At 35.3% G+C, this 18270-nt stretch overlaps 1 pseudogene; it reads right to left on the reverse strand.

Annotated features, from left to right (window-relative positions):
• Positions 1–12009: 12009 nt before the first annotated feature.
• On the reverse strand, positions 12010–14986 carry LOC132062966 (elongation factor 2-like; annotated as a pseudogene).
• Between the last annotated feature and the right edge of the window lie 3284 nt (positions 14987–18270).

Raw genomic sequence — 18270 nt, forward strand, 5'->3', positions numbered from 1 at the left:
TTTTGATGATTACAATTTTACCTACGAGATACTGGATTTTCACTCTAGGCTCAAGTGAAACGTGGAGAGAGATCAAAAGTGCACCATATACGTTATTGCCGCCTTTATTATATTCTAATAAAGGAGTTTGCATTGATGGAGTTATCTATTTCTTCGGTCTTTACAACCATGAAATATGGTTAATGGCATTAAATGTTAGAATCGAAAATCTCAGGATTATCTCTTTATGGATAGATATATGGTCTAGTGCCAAACTAGAGTTTTGTAACTTGATAGAAGTGGAGGGAAAATTAGCATGCATTGATCATTCAAGAATGAATATAGGAGAGATGGATTTGTGGATTTTAGAGAGGTCTGAAGAATGGTTGAAGTATACTATTGCTTTTCCGGCCCTTTCTTCTAGCTTGCAATATTTAGTGTCATGCTCTTGTAGTGGTACTCCTCATGGTGAGATAGTATTGATCGTTAACTACTCGTTCAAGCCAATTATTAATCGGATTTTCTTTTATGATTTGAATAAGAAGCGTTGGAGATCAAAAATCATGAAGCTTCCCGATAAAGATGAGATTGTTGATATCTATAGTCATGTAGATAGCCTTTCATCATGTATTTATTGTTAGTTTCTAAATGGATATTATTGTGGAGTACTACTGTTCTGCTTTGGTCCTAATCTTCCTGCATGCCATATTGCCTTTTTTGCGATGTTTAATGTTTTGGTACATATATATTTCCAGCATGGTTCTTGACCTTTATGAAAAATTCCATCTGCATAGATCATATTAATGTTGAACTCAATTTACTTTGCCGTCGTTTCTGTCTATTTTTGTTTAATAAGAAGATGGTATTGAGATAAACTCATTATCAGTTTGTTAGAAGTAGATTTAGTTTAATTATTTGAATTAGTTTGAATACTATCTAATCTTATCTACAAGATTACATTAGTTCCTTAAATCTAGTTGAGTTAGTTGTATGTAAGTGAATATTATCATTGAATTGGACCTCTGACCATTGTTTGAAAACGGATTAAACATTAAGATATGGTATAAGCCATATTCAAGGCTAAGGGTTGATTACTAAAGAAGTATAAAGGGCCTGTTATAATTTTAACAGGCCTGTTATAATATTAATAGTAATGTTAGGATTATAAGATAATTATCATTTTAAATACTCAATAATATGAAAGAGATGAATTTTTGGATTTTAGAGACGTACAAAAGTTGTGAAGAATGGGTGAAAAATATTATTGTCAGATCCTTTCTTCTAGCTTGGCTACGTATTTTGGAGTTGCTTTTGTAGTGGTATTCTTGATGGTGAGATCGTATTGACTAGCTTCTGACACAAGCCAAATTGGATTGTTCTTTATGATACAAAGAAGAAGAGTTGGAGAGAAATTGAAATTACGGCGCAATACAGAAAAAGTTGTGATTAAAGGTATCTATAGCCATGTAGATAGCCTCTTATCGTGTAATTATTATTAGTATTGAAATTGACTATTTTGGAGTATAACTATTCCTTGTCCTAATCCTAATGGAACACTCTCTTGGTGAAAAGGTTAAAAAAGAAAAGTTATCACTAGGGGTGTACATGGACCGGATTAATTCGGATTTTTCAAATACCAAATCAAACCAATTGCATCAAGTTTTTTAATTTATAAATCAAACCAAACCAATGAAATTCGGGTTTTTTAACTTCGGGTTTTCTTGGCTTATTCGATTTTTTTGGGTTTTTTCCCCGAAAAAAGTCTTCATACAAAACATATGACTTTTACTTCAAATATTTCTTTAGTCCTAATAAGATACAACTATATAACTAAGGTGTTTCTTAAGAAAATAACACAAAATGTGAGATGGGTGATGACATCGTATTAAAATATTCAACAAAAAAGATAATAAAATCGGTTAAAATAAGTATTGCTAATTAATAATCCATAAAGAAAATGACTTTAATCTAAAAACTAAGTTATGCTAAAATAAGTACGGCTAATAAGTTTTAGTTACATGACAAAGAAAAAAAATAAGCTATGTATTTTTACGCTCTAAACCAATTATGCAAAACTAAAGAATAGATATCCAACATTACTGTAATTCCTAGTGTTAGAATTGAATTTCTTTTATTAGCATTAGTGTTGAGTTGGCTTTGATTTGGACTTTATTTGAGTTACTAACATCCATGGGATATAAAACTTATTGACATTCAAAATTCTAAGTTCAAGCTTAAATAATATGATAAAAGACAAAAAACTATGAAAATTTTAAGAAATATTTACAAATTATGTTACAAATAAATATTTTTATGTATAAAATATATTAAAAATTGAATACACGTAATGTAGGGTTAATTTGGTTTGGTTTTTTTTAGCATTATGTGTTTTTTTTTTTTTTTTGAGTTGGCTTTGATTTGGACTTTATTTGAGTTACTAACATCTTTTTTTTAAATCAGGTGGGATCATAAGCCAAGCTACATTGACATTCGGAAAAACTATATATATTGCGAATTTTTTTAAGTTCAATTTTTGCATCCCCTTAACAAATGGAGATTGTGGATCATGATAAAAGACAATGACACAACCTTTTTCATCCAGTCCCTTAAAAAAAAAAAAAAAAACGACGTCACTTTATTTATTATTATTTGGGCCATTAAGAAATATTTACATTGTTCAATTATGTTACTGCGCCTCCTCTCTGTCAAATAAATATTTTTTGTATAAAATATATTGCTTCTTGTTAGTTGTTAATCAACTCATTTTGTGAAATGGGTAGTTACCCGTTTTCCATCCATGAACCCCAAGCCTTGATTGTTTTAATTTTTAAATGTTGTTTGTTTGCAAAATTGGTCTTCTAGATATTTATTTTTAGATAATAAAAGAATCAAAGTGTAGATTTTTATTTAGTAAATAGTAATCAATTCCCTTTTATGTGTGTTGGATTGTGGTTAAGTTGTTTTCTTGCTTATTGAGACATTTGGTAGATTTTTTGAAATGGGATATGCTTAAGGAGTTAAGGTTACTAATTGTTTTTTGTTTATTGCTATATACAAAGATTGAGTTTTTATTCTCACAGTTAGATGTTCTTAAATAGGCTTTATTTTATTGGCTTTTAAGATTGACATTGTGTCTTTAATTCTAACTAATTTTTTTATTATAATTCAGTCTCAAAAGTCAGTGAAGAATTATTTTACCAAAGTTCCAAAATCAAGTTTGGACTCTCATGATCAACCTAATCTAGAAAAAGATGTGTTTACTAGGATCTCTTTGTTTTTTAAATCGTGTACAGGTGATTCATTATTGTGTTTGTTTTGAGTTTATTTTTTAAGTCAAAGGAGCATGAAAGGAGCATGGAGTAGGGCAAAACTTGACGTCCGCATTATAATATTAGGACACATCCTGATACTCTAGCTCAAAAGAAAAAGGAAGAAAGAAAAAGGGGCAAGGACAAGTAGCCATTAGGTGAGAATGACAACCAGATGACCACATAGAATCAAAAGACATATTGTAGCCAAAATGCATCTAATACGGCCATAGACTTGATGTTCAATCCCCATATAATACATATGTAACAATTAAAGCTTCAACAGCTTTCCCTTGATCTCGATTTGAGCAAATAGACCGTCGAAACTTTCCCTTCCCAAATAATCGCTAGCATCAAAATCCTGACAATGAATAGAGTAACATTGTTTCCCTTGTAATCTAACCATAATGTACAATGTCTCTTGTGTGTTATTAAACAAGTTTTTTTTTTTTCATGTACCTTTGGGTTCCATTAGAGCGTTATGGAACTAGAGGTTGAGGGGATGTTGATGGTAATGAACTTTTTAATTCTTAACCGGAGAGCGTATTTTCGGGCGACTCCGAATTTAATCAGGACCAATGCAGATTTCAAATAGGAAAGAGTTCAAATTTCCCTTGGTTAATTGACGATTCCATACACATTACTAATACTTTTATCAGCCGAGGTACTCTTTTTGCTAATCAATTACGGCACTATTTCCTCTTAGTTTTTTTCTAAAATGGTACATTTCTCTTTCCAAAAACAATTTTATCTTAAATTCCCCATTTCACCTTTGGATTGTGTTTGGTATGAAATTCTTTTTCTGAAAAAGAAACTGTCTATCTAATTTTTCTTTTTAATTAAAAAGTGCTTTTTGGTATTTGGTTGTCTGACTTATTATTTAGAAAATATCTTTTAACATATATATATATATGAATTCAGTTGAATTTACATAATCGGCCCTAGATCTGCCTCCTACGACAAACAGAGGACATGAAATACATATACATATGTTAATCACCCCTCCTTGATAACAACATAATTATGCAACATATTTCTCTCCTCAAAATCTCGGGATTGGATCCCCTCCAGTGGTGTTTTGTCCAGTACTCCTCAATGGACTATTTGATATGTGCCATGTGCAACAAGATATAATTAACAGTTTGGATTAATTTTATTATTCTTGACCTCTTAATTCTCTCTATAATAATTTTATTATTCTTGGCCCCTTAATTCTCCTATTTAATTATTCTTCTTGACCCCTTAATTCTCTCTATAAAAAATAAAATAAATAACAACAACAGTATAATATTCAGGATTTTAATTTTGCCCGTAGAATCTTTGAACTATAAGGGAACCCTTGCTTTCTCCGGAAAAAATAATTAAGTGGAACAAAATATCACTTGGGATATATAACTCTTAATATCTTGGTTACATAACTTAAATATTACTATTGTGACTTTTTTTTTTTTTTGGTAAAAGAATGAGATATGGAAAATCTGTTTTGGTAGCTAGATGAAGTGATGAACTGGCAGTATCGTGTTTTATGTAAATTTGTTGTATTATTTTTAGTTTACTCACATTAAATTAACAATGATAATTGACCATGAATAAAGAAATTAATCCAACCCGTTAATTGTATTTTGTTACACATGGTAAATATTAAATACTCCATTGAGGATTACTGGACAAAGCACTACTGGAAGGGATCCAATAATTGTGTCGACTTGTGCTTTTCATTGGCCAAGACATATCCAGAGTAAAAAGAAAGACATCATTGTAACATCCTAGGTAAATACCACATCGGCACAACACAGGAAAGCTGATGAGTATCTAAAGAAGCGAGCTTTAATCCCAAGTGACGCGATATAAAATCGTGCGAGCCTAGGCACGAAGCAAAAAATACAAGCTATTACATCCATAGACCTGATGTTCAATCCACAAATAATAAATAACAAATAAAGCTTCAACAGCTTTCCCTTAATCTCAATTAGAACAAAGAGACAGACAATGAAATACCTTTTTTTCTTATAATCTAACCATAATGTACAATATGTCTCTTGTGTGTTACATTAAACTAAAAAAAAAAATCATATACCTTGGTTCCATTAGAGCTTTATATTGTTTCAATCTCTTTCCAACTCAATTCAATTCACCTCTCTCCTCAGATTCCATCAATTTCAATGGCAACGCACCTGCAAAGGCCTTCAAAGCTATATGTCAACAGTTACAGTCCCTCGAACTATTCGTGGTATTGCATCGATTTAGAGTCCTTGGCGGATGAGAAAATATCTCCGGTTGCCGTAATTGAGTCCGAAAAGGATGGAGGCTGGGCCCTCATTGGTGACCACATCTACTGGACTGGCAGAGTCTTCAAGAAGAGATGTTTAGAAGCACCGGAAAGCGTCATCTCTGTCGAATTGACAAGGCCCAACATCATCACAAGCCTGATCACTTTACCTGGGAAACCATATCCGTATCTTCACCCAAGAAGAAACTTTCCCTGTCCAATTCATGTACGGTTCCCCTCGATGATGGGAAAAAGATTAGTTTTCTTGGCAGCCTACAGTTTCAGGTTTCAACTCAAGACAAGGAAGTGTTCGATGAGAGACACTACGGTGAAGTTTATAATTTTGATACCCAAACCTGGGATCTCGTGGCGTTGAATCTCCATAGTTTTACTGGTAACATTACAAGTGACACTTGTGCCCTCATGGAAAAGGAAAAAGTTGTAGTATGCTACTCCTTTATTACGGGCTGTTTCGTATTTTATACGTAAGTGAAGATAGTTTCAGAACCGAAATTCATCCCTACTTTGCGCTAGGAGCACAAAGTGACATATTAAGCCATGTGATGGCCAATGTAAGGCCTGTGGTAAGCCACTCAAAGTTGCATTAATTCACCTATGACCTATTCTTGTATGGCTATGATTTTGTCCAGCAAAGGTGGTTTAAATCACAATCTTGAGGAATTGATGTTATGGATCTTGGAATAATTTTAGGAGTGATTCAAGATTTAAAAGCACCTTTTGGCAAGACACAATTTATTATAAAAAGGTGTTACCCACTCTTTGAAGGATACACCTATTCATTGTAAAAAGGTGTCATCCAATCTTAAGGGGTACATTCATTCATGAAGAGGTGTGTTTCACTTTCTATAAATACAATCCCATTGCATAAATTTTTTGAGGGCAGATCTAGATCTTTAGGCTCTCTATAATTTCATTCTCTTCAAGAGTCCCTTTTTCTTCTTATTCTGAGTTCCTACAAAAGCAGTGAAGAGATTAAAAGGGTTATTCGGAACTTCTATTTGAGTGCACATTAGAAGATTCCTGAGTGGTTCATTATATCTTGGGAGTAGAACGTCACTTTGCTATTTGCACCGGGGTAGCGACGAAAATCTACTCTGAAGACAGCGCCATCCATAGCGTGCCTTGAACCGGGTTTTCCAATTTTAACTATGTCTTATCTTTATTCATGTTACTATATTTTTATTTGTCTCTTATTTGTTCTTCTTAATGTGATCATTTCTCATATTTTTCCAACAATGGAGACTTCCTTGGTATCCTTCTGCAAGTTATCCTGTTTTGGTTGACCTATATAACAGAGAAGAATCTGTAGTGCTTGTTCATGCACCTCATGCAAAATTGGGAATGCCATTCCTTGATGTCTCCAAATTGGGCCAAGGGTTTTTAAGTATGTATGTGAAGTATCGCCACACTTTTTCTCCTGATGATCCTAAGTTCCATCCCCGGATTGGCGATGTGAGTGTACTCTGTATTTATTCATAATTGCCCTTTTTAGTTAGCATAAATTCATCGTCTAATTCGCCTGGTTGAAAGTTCTATCTTCGCGAAATTTATCTATGTTTTGTTGATGTAGTGCTAACCGTGATCCTTTTCAAAAGAAAAAAAAAAGACTTTATTTCCATGTGCAGCAAGGCATGCTTCGTCTCAAGGAAGAAGATGGCTTTGTGACTTGGAAATTACAACCTCCTTACTCAAAGAAAACCAAACATAAAGAAAATTAAAAAGAAGGCATAATGCATAAACAGGCTTTCAAACTTGGCCTCAACTAGCAAGTATGGCACTCCAACTTTGGATATGTATAAGTAGGCACCTCAACTTGTATAAAGTTGAACACGTAAACAGAAATGCTAATGTGGCACATAAATTTTGGAGGTGTCTAGATGATCATTTTGTAAGTTGGAGTGTTCAACTGACAAAGTGGAGACAAGTTGAGGTGCCTACTTGTGCACAGGGGTGAAGGGAGGAAGGGCCAAGGGGGTATCCAAGCCCTCTTCGGCGGAAAATTACATAATCGTTTATACATGGTAAAATTATTTTTTATGTACATATAGTACGTTGAACCCCCTTTGGCTTCTTTGTGTATTACTTTTTCATATTTTGAACCCTTAGTGATAATCCTGGTTCCACCACTACTTTTGCACACCCAAAGTTAGAGGTCATACTTGCCGAGGCCAAGTTTGATGGCCTGTTTATGTATTATGCCTAAAAAGAACTCTTAGCAAATCCACATATCACAATTACAGACCAGTGCATATCTACATATAGATGAACATGAATGATTCCTCTAGACAAGTTCTGAAATATCATGTTTTCATTTAACTACAAAAGTGATTCCTAAACTTACAGCCTAGTGAACAAGTTCCAAATTCAATAAGTCATAGCTCACAAGCAATTTCTTATGCTGAAGAATGCAATGTGAAGGGAGCCAAGCTGCCAATTCATCTCTGATATCACTAGTTTAACGATTAATCAAAAACTGAAGACATCTCAATTGTTAAACATCTAGCATAGTTTTAATGACACCATGATACGTCTATTTTGTTTCCTAGCCTTAAATTTATATCTTCAAATCAGTGCTGATTTACAAGTTCTTAGCTGCCATATGAGGCTGACTCAGAAAAGGAAAAGGAAAAAAAAAAAAGTACAAACAGAAAAGAAAAAAAAAGAAAAAAAAAAAGTTGGAAGGTGAGAATTTAATATCCATTCAACTATCCTCTAGAGATTCGGAAAATGACAACATTCATTAAATGGCAATGGATAAAACTACTTCTGTAAAAGAAGTGTGTGTTTCAAAATCTTCCTTCAATTCTTTGGCTTTGCAAGCTTGATGTGTCTTCTTACAAGGAATAGGCAAAAGATACCTCATTGTGAGATAAAGATCTCAATATCTCAAACATTCATGCTCTTCTTGGTGATTCCACAAATTGATTGAACAACTCCTGCAATGATAATGGATCAACAAACTGAAACAATCTACTACTCCCTCTGGATCAAAAAGAATGTCCACTTAACCATTGCACACCTCTTAAGAAAATACTAACTTCTAGACAAAAATAATTAATTTAACTAAACTTTCCATAATTACATTGGTATTGGATTTGATCACATAACACTTAATAGGGACAAATTTGAAAAAATAAGGTTAATTCTTTTTTAATTTGATAAGTGGACACTCTTTTTGACTCAAGAAAAAAAGACTAAGCGGACACTTTTTTTTTATCCGAAGGGAGTAATAGACAAGCAATGAGAAAGTTTCAAAAATAACTGGCAGGTTATTTTAGAGCGCAACTCATGTTCTTAATAGCACGAGTTTTCATCTTTAGAAGACTACACCACCGAACCTTTTAGATGGGAACTAGAAATCTTAGGTTAGTCCTCACCTTTCTCAAATTTAAACATGGTTCAACCAACAGATGCCATAAATAAATAGTTCAGAGATGGGGAGAGCAACTCCACTTTGGAAGAAATTGATTTCCAGGGCAATTGAACATAGAGGGAAGAGGGAAGACCTTTATAGACACTGATTGGATACAAGGATATTTATAGAATTTTCGTTGAGAAAGGTGGGAGGACAGTCCATTCAACGGAAGAGAATAAACCGTAGCCAGATATGTTGGAAGAAAACCTGGAAGTACTTCAATCAAGTGAAATTTTTTTTTGCTGAGGAATTTGGTAGAACATTTCAATTTCAATACAGCCAAGCTTCATTCCTAGTACTAACCTATATGCTTACTAGTCCACAGTAAACCAAAAAAAAAAAAAGGAATTACGCATAGAGAATCAAGTCGCATAAACTTCATATATAATACATGAAGCTCAGTGTCACCCTCAATGGAACTATTGTAATATGGAAAAAATATCAGTAATGATACTTAATAGCACAGGATCATTTAATTGATATTGTAATATGCAAATATCAGTCCTTTTAATTGGTGTTCAAAATTGGACATAGGAGAAAACTCCCATACAAAAATTTTTTAAGACTAGCACAGAAGGGCAGGCTAGTGGTCAAAAAAATGGATTGAGACGCAGAGACAAAAACCACTAGGTGATTTCTTCCCAACTGTTCTAACCTTGGTGGACAGAGTTACTGGTACCTGTTGCTGGTGGGAGGTGACAGGTATACCATCGAATTAGTCAAGGTGCGTGCAAGTTGGCCCGGACACCATGAGTATCAAAAAAAACAAAAAGTTTCTCAAGACTGGTGAAAGAGAAGTAGTACTGTCAAATTCCACACAAAAGAGAAGTACATTTCTTCACTTACACTTTGCTGACAGACATTTAAGTTGATTATCAATTTGATGGAGAATGTCACCACAACCTTCCTTTCACCAACTGAGCTAAGAACCATAATAGCTTACATATTGTTGAATTATCTGGAAACAAACTCTTGTAGCTTTGGTAGTAACCAGAATTTTCTTCCACATGCACCTTGGATATTCTAAGAGACTCAGCATTTCTGGAGGGCAATAAGATTCTACATGTTATCAAAGCACAAGGGTGAACATGTGCAACTCTAAACCGCACTCTCCGTTCTCAAGTCACTGGAAAAGGGGAAACAAGAGTTATCGATGAAACTTCAAGCAATGCATGTTTTAGGCATGCGTATTCGCAGAGGTAATTCTATTGAGTTTATCTTCAGCTTTTTCAAATAAGATTGCCTCATATTTCAAAAGACTATGCACATCGGCGGCTGACGTATCAACGTATTGCGAATGATAAAAAGGCTTCTAGTTTATTAATATTACATTTTGCTATGAACTTCCTAGATAAAATTATTACTCCTGTTTTCTAGATAAATTCATTACTCCTGTTTCCTACCTAAACTGTCTCTTTTTTTCTCACAATGTATAAAAGTTTCTGTAGTTGCAACCTATGTTGCTCAGACTCTTCAAAAATGTCATGGCGTGTGTGTCGGATCCTCCAAAAATAGTGTATTTTTGGAGGATCCGACATAGGTAGTTGCAACAAATTACCTTTTTTGTCATCTATCATCCTGATGCTGCTCAACATGATCTAACGAATTAACAAACAAGCTAAGAGAAGTAACGAAAAATAAAAAGCTACTGAAAAGAAGGAAAAAAAAAAAAAAGGAGTAGCTTACATTTATCAGAGGACCACTCGTTTTAACCATTACAGGTATGCACCTCAGAACAGATTTACTCAATGATTTTATTGCAACTTACCTAATGATTTATTTAGATGACGGAAATGTGATGCAGAGTCAAAATTGATGGCTAATCTCTGCTGAGATTCTAGTTTCAGTTTCTTCATGTTGTGACCTCACTGCACGTTTTGCTGTTGTTTAATAAATAGATGTGATCTGTTACTTATCAATTTTTTCTACAATTTTCTTGCGAGTTTTAATGTATTGAAATGTTGTAACTGATACAGTTAAACCAAACAATAAAAAAGTTATTAAATTAAAACAATGGAAACGATCTATTCAAACATTATATTCAGAAAACAGTAGAATATAATATGATATGATGCACTATAAGACAACGGGTAATAAAGTACTCCCTTCGTTCCATAATAAGTGTCACGTTAGCTAAAAACAAGCATATTAAGAAACCAATAATGCAATGTGAAGTATACTAAATTATCATTACAATAAAAATAAATTATTTTTTCCTCTTGATTAGAGCATGCACGACAACACAATTAGTAATCCTTTTGACATTGGGAATCCAACAATACCAAGTTACTATATGGCTTATCCAATCATCATTTAGATGTTACTTTAACTTGTCAGTTTTGTCTAAGGGTAAGTTGGAAAAAACTAACCAATTTACATCTTGGTTTCCTAAGATATCACTTATTATGGGACAAATTTTTTTGGCTAAGGTGACACTTATTATGGACAGAGGTAGTAATAAACATCCAAAACTTGTAACTGATACTCCTACTAGAAGTGCCCAGACCTCATCAACACCTGGGGACTTAATACTGTAAGATTGATATTGAGACCACCATGGGTTGTGGTGACTCTTCACCATTCTCCAACTTGAAGGTTCAAAATCTTTTTTTTTTTTTTTTTTTTAACTCTATAAACCATTCAAAATATGCAACTGTAAGGAAAACAAGTCCTTCCACCACAAAAGCCAATAGAGGAAGTGGAACTAAAACTAAAAAGAAACTCTTTATCAAAGTAACACTACAGCAACACTATCCTCGCAAATAGTCCTACTATATACTGCAACTCTCTATCCTACTTCCTATACTATGGTAAAATTAAACAACAACAACATACCCAGTGAAATCCCACAAAGTGAGTCTGGGGAGAGTAGAATGTACGCAGACCTTACAGGCCTTGGGAGGTAGAGAGGCTCTTTCCGGTAATTATACTATGGTATAATTAATGATCAACTTGTGCAGTTCTGATTAAGCTTGTTCATCGGTATCTCCTACAAGGTGGGAACTTTGATCACAGACTTACAGCTTGTCCTCGTACTCAGAGAGAGGCGTAATCTCCTCCTTCAAACCTTTCCTCTTGCGGATATGAAGCACTATAAAATGAGCTGGTGAGAAAGTTTCCAGCGGATCGGATGGAATCATATCCCAGTGATCGAAAACACATTGTGGGAATGCTTGCCCTGAAGTAGCAGTTCTCAAATAATATGACAAACCGAATGACTCAGCGACAGGAACGTATGCCTTGATGTTGTAAAGAGGGGTTCCGGGCCTCTGCAACTCCTCAAACAGGTGCCCACGTTTCTGGTTCAGAACACTGTAAATGCCACCAAGAACTTGCACTGGAGCTTGAATCTCAACGAGGTAAACAGGCTCCATCAAACGAGGCTTGGCAGTGAGTTGAGAAGCATAAATAGCCCTCCTAGCAGTTGGAATAATCTGGCCACCACCCCTGTGAATGGAATCAGTGTGAACAACGAAGTCACAAACTTCAAAGCAAATACCTCTCATGTTCTCTTCAGCCAAGGCACCTTCCATGGAAGCCCACTGGAAACCTGAGACGACAGAGTCCTTAATTTCATTCAGGTACTGGGCTCCCTTACACATATCAACCACCATGTTGGGACCAGTTGTTTCAGGACCGAAGCACCAGATTTTCTTGGCAAGATCCTCTTCCCAACCAAATTCTTGAGACAAGATCTTAGAACAAACCTTGGGATCATCCCTGGGGCCAATTCGTCTGTCATCAATAGCCTCAGCAAGTCCTTCCTCCAATGGCCTAGCTTCCATGTACAAGCGGTTGTACTTGTTTGGAGACTTGCTCATCACCGTCCGACTAGACTTCTCAAGGACGGTCTCACGGAAGGACACAACAGGACCAGATATTATAATTCCAGCACAACCCATTAAATCTTTCTCCAAGTCCTTCATGCAGATATCCTGGTGGAGTTCTCCAGTACAAGCAATTATATGCTCCCCAGACTCTTCAACAGTACAGAGAACCATAGGATCAGACTTGGCCAGACGTTTCATCCCTTCTATGAGCTTGGGAAGATCAGATGGAACCATGCACTGCACAGCAATACGTGAGATAGGTGAGACAGAGAACTTCATTGCTCTGATTGGATGGGCATCGACTTCCTTTTCATTCGTCAATGTTGCATATTTGGTAATAAAGTTATCCAGACCAACCAAAGCAACAGTGTTACCACAAGGTACATCCTCAACAGTTTCGTGCTTCTTACCCATCCAGATGACAGTTCTCTGGGCATTCTTCACATACAAGTCCTTCTTTTCACCGGGTACATAGGTGGGACCCATGATTCTGACCTTCGAACCTGTTAAGACCTTCCCAGAGAACACATGACCAAGAGCAAAGAATCTACCCTTGTCTGATGCTGGAATCATCTTCGAGACATAGAGCATAAGCGGCCCCTCAGGGTCACAGTTCCTGATTCCATTAGCATAAGCGTCATCAAGTGGCCCTTCGTATAAGTTCTCAACACGGTATCTTTGAGACGTGGCAGGAGATGGAAGATGAAAGATTATCATTTCCAGAAGAGCAGTACTTGCAGGCAGCCAGGTCTGCATCACACGCTTCATTAGTGCCTTGCCCATCAAATCTTTCTCTTCGGATTTCATGGTTATACCGAGCTTCTGCAACATTGGCCACAGATTATCTTTCTGGTCGTTCATGCAAGTGCTGATAATTAGGTTGATTGGTTCGTAGCAGAATTGAACAAACCCACGCTTGCATGTAGGAGAGCCAGAATTCGTGTTGGTCCACTTCTTGGTGGCAGGGTCAAAGAAGTTCTCACCCCAAAGCCTTTCCATCATCTTAGATTCATCCACTCCGAACTTGGAGGCATACATCTTGGCGAAGTTAGTGAGAGTAAAAGCCCATCCATGCACTCCAGCAGAGAAAGCAACTGTACCTTTCTCCGGGTTAACCTGGACATCACCGAGCAAAGGATCTTCATAGGTTGCCATAACAACATTGGCATTCTCAATAACTCTTTGGATGTCTGATAAGCCTCCTCGCCATCAACCTGAAGTTCAAGGAAACACCTGTCCATCTTGTTAACAGTCAAGACAGGACGAACCCTTTCTCCAAGTGCCTGACGGAGCACTGTTTCTGTTTGGATGCAGACACCTTCCACACAATCAACCACAACAAGCGCACCATCAGTAATACGTAGAGCAGCAGTCACTTCAGATGAGAAGTCAACGTGTCCGGGAGAATCGATGAGGTTGATGAGGTATTCGTTCCCTTGTCTCTCTCCCTTGTAGTCCTTCAAGGATTCATCACTCATCTGATAGTAAAGTGAAATACCGGTGGATTTGATGGTAATACTACACTTGGCCTCATCTGCATGTGTATGTGTCATTCTGACATCACTGGCAACATCTTGAGTAATGATACCCGCAGCAGCCACCAGTGAATCGGTCAGGGTAGACTTTCCTGCCAGATTTAAGACATTATCGGTAATTTGAATACATATCAGAACCAATCATCTATGGAGTTGTACAGGTAAAACTACATGATATAACACTATTATCACTGCCCAAAAAAAAACTGCGCAGAGTATGTTTGATGATATGTTTGATGATCATGTAAAAGAGAAGTATACAGAATTTTAATACAAAAAGCACAAAGTGCCACCAAGAATTAAGGTGGCCCGACTCAAACGCCACAAAAGATAGCAAAAATTGGCCTTTTTAAAGTAATAAGAGAACCGACAGCAGCGAAGGTTCGATGGAGGCCAGGTCGAGGAGGCTACTAATTGGGAGACTGAATTGGACATGCGGAGTAGATATCATCATCTTTTCAACAGTACAGGTATCTTCTTTTCTTTACCGTTCGAGGACAAACGTTTGTTTCAGTGGTGGATTATCCCAATACATGACAATTTTACAGTTAAATGACAATATGTACACATGAAGTAAAAAGATTGTCTTTTGTTTCCTCACCATGGTCAATATGCGCAATAACAGACATATTACGAATGTTATGCTTGTAATCCACGATCTTCCGGAGCTCGTCAGATGTGAACTTCACCTGTTGTCAATCAGGTAAGATTCCAAATCAGAATTTTTTTCAGGGAAGATCAAGAATGGAGATTGGCCGGGTAGACTTACCATCTTGACGGCTTGTTATCAAAACAAAAATTACACGGATTCCTGCCATTTGAAACCATAAAGCACAATAAGACTAAGGCTAAAAGAAAACTGTTCTTACCCAATTCACATTTGACAACACTAAAGCATCATTCATGCCATCAGGTCATCAACCAGTAAACGAGAACCAAAACGACTATATGCCGTTTGAAACCATAAAGCATAGTAAGATTGACGGGAAATTAAAAACTGAATTGTTCTTGCCCAATAAACACTTTAGTAAGGCATACTTCACGACACAGGGTCGCCAACGAGTAAACAACAAGCTAGTCGTTCAAAAAAAGAACTCTTGATCAACCTTCAGATGCACTCTGTCGGTGTGAAACTATGGTGAATGAAGGTGTTTAAAGAGAATGAGGCGGACCAAAATTCACATAGAAGGAAGTTGTCTCGGAAGAACTACAATTTCTTGAGATCTATGCAGACTTCTGAAAATAGGACAACATGGAAGAAAAAGATCTACATGGGAGATACCTATTAGTTGAGAATATGTTTTACACAAGTTAGCGCTTTTATTGTACGTCCTATACTTCCTAGACATTTATACATTCAGAAAATATAGAGAATTCTGTTAGCGTGGAAACGATTAAAAAAAACAGTAATTAACGTGGTTCGGATCGATGTGATCCTAGTCTACGGAGAACGGCCGGAACTTTTATTAATATCAAGGGAGAAAGTAAATTACAAGATTGAATACTCTTAGGTTCTATGGTCTGTGCTTAATAAATCCTAACTAGCATGTATTTATACTACTAGGTCTAATCCTTTCCTAGAAAGGATCTAAATCTCAATCACACTCGAAAACCAACAAAGAAAAAAGTTTCCTTTTATTTCTCTCCGCTTTTGAGTAGGAATTGACTTGAATATCTTCTCAACGTCACAAATTCTAATACTTTTCCTTTGTATTTGCATATTATTGGCAAGCAATCAGCCTAAATATGGAGTAACCAGTCTGTAGGTGTGAAACCATGGTTAGTAAAGGTATTCAAGAAGACGAGGTAGACCTAAAATCACATAGAAGGAAATTGTATCAGAGGACATACAATATCTAGAGATCCATGCGACTTGCGAAACATAGGACACAATGAAAAAAAAAAAAGATTTACAAGGAAAAATACCTATTAGGTGAGAGTATGTTAAACGCCTTTTATTATAGGTCCTATACTTTACTCGAGAGAATTTTAATACTTTTCATTTGTGTTTGCATGATATTGGCATGAGATCAGCCTACATATGGAGTAACATGGTCCATGTTTGGGATTGAGACAGAGTTGTCTTCCAAAAAATTATTTATCAGACAGAAAAAGAAAACAGAAAACAACAAGAAGAAGCTAGTCCAAAGAACAATGCAAAATAATGTCATATACTCGTACGCTTTCCAACAACCAAAGAAAAAACTAAAGAAACGAATACATAATATCCCCAACGAAACAGCAAAAAAGAAGAAAAAAAATATACATGAAAACATGGCCTGATACGAAAAACACAATTCTTAAACAATGAATTTTAAATAAGAGATACTATTAAATAGAGCAACAGCACAGCAGAAAAATCAGTACAAAAATTCTTACAGTATAGAGAAAAAGTGGGAAGGAGGTTTGAGGGACTGTGTAATTGTGTATATATAGATTTGTAAGGAGGGAGTAGTTAAAACCGCCTAAACTATTTACTCTTTGTGAGTTTTATTCTTAAAAAAGTAGGTATTCCTGTTACTGCTGAATAATATTAGCTCCCTATATATTAAAAACATTTAATTATTTTTCTAGTAATTTTTCAGGAAAACTAAATCGGTTATTAAATTCTAACTTATTTATTTTATGCAGATATTAGTATGGAAGGTTTAGTTATTCATGTATTAGCTATTCACCTTTTGCCCTGCATAAAATAATACATGAATTTTCTCGTAACTTATAGTACATGTATTAGTTATGCAAGCTTCTATTGTAAATCAAACACTATATAAATTTTATACATGCATAACTCAACTTTAGCTACCAAACACATTATTACTTATGCAGGAGTTTAATACATGAATAACTTACTTCTAACCAGCTACCAGACGATCCCTTATAGGACTCCTTGTCTTTTTTCGCTAATAATTAGCCTTTCTTTTAGGTGTATGACTTATGCTTTTATGCAAAATCTAACAGCATCTAAGAAACCGATCAATTTACATTCCTTTTAAACGTAGGAGTCCTAAGTTTTTTCTTTTCTTTCCCTTCTCACACTTTCTCAAGTCCTTTTTGGTTTATGAATCCTTTTTTTTTTTTTTTTTTTTTTTGTCTATTTAAAAATACTTTGTATAAAAAGAAGTTACTATTCCCTAGTCTTCTTCATGAACTTTGCATAGCTTGTTGAAGCCGCAGCTGACACAAAATTAATTTAATCCCAAGCTTTGTTTGTTTGAAGGTGTATGTAGATGTTGTTGCAAATATTTTATGTTTGTCCATTAGACAACTTGGAGAGCAAGATATTGCTTGGTCACCAAGAAACTTGGAGAGCAAGATTGGTTAGCTTGGTTATCAAGTTTACTTGGCCACCAAGTTAATTACGTACCATCAAGTCTTTTTCCTCTTATAAATAGGAAGTGAATTTAGTTCATTTGTACATTAGTTCAAAGTTGAATAATATATTAGTCTCTCTATATACTTGTCTGGTGTATTTAGTTTATAGTCTTTATTTTATAACACAGCACGAGACTCTGCCATTTAGAGTTAGATTTTCTATTTAGAGTTCTTGAAGTTACACTAGTGCAAGATAAGTATTTTACTTTAATCTTTCATTGTGTCAATTATATATTTGGTATTTAATCACTCCCACTTTGGGAATTTGATATGCCACCCGTTGAACTTCTCTTTGTTGTCTTCTTTTCTCGGTAACTTTCCATTCATGTATACCAAAATATGTCATCCTTCCATCACAATTTATGTGATACTATTAATTTAACTGAACTTTAAATCTAAATTGGATAAGATTAACTCTATATTTTAGGATTAAAATTTATATATTTGAAAACTACATGAAAACTTCTAAGTTGCAACTTTCCTCATATCAATTTGAGAAAAAAGTACATCTTAAAATATTAGTCAAAGTTTGCAGTTTGAA

Source organism: Lycium ferocissimum, chromosome 7 (assembly GCF_029784015.1).
Source record: "Lycium ferocissimum isolate CSIRO_LF1 chromosome 7, AGI_CSIRO_Lferr_CH_V1, whole genome shotgun sequence".
Classification (NCBI taxonomy): Eukaryota; Viridiplantae; Streptophyta; class Magnoliopsida; order Solanales; family Solanaceae; genus Lycium; species Lycium ferocissimum.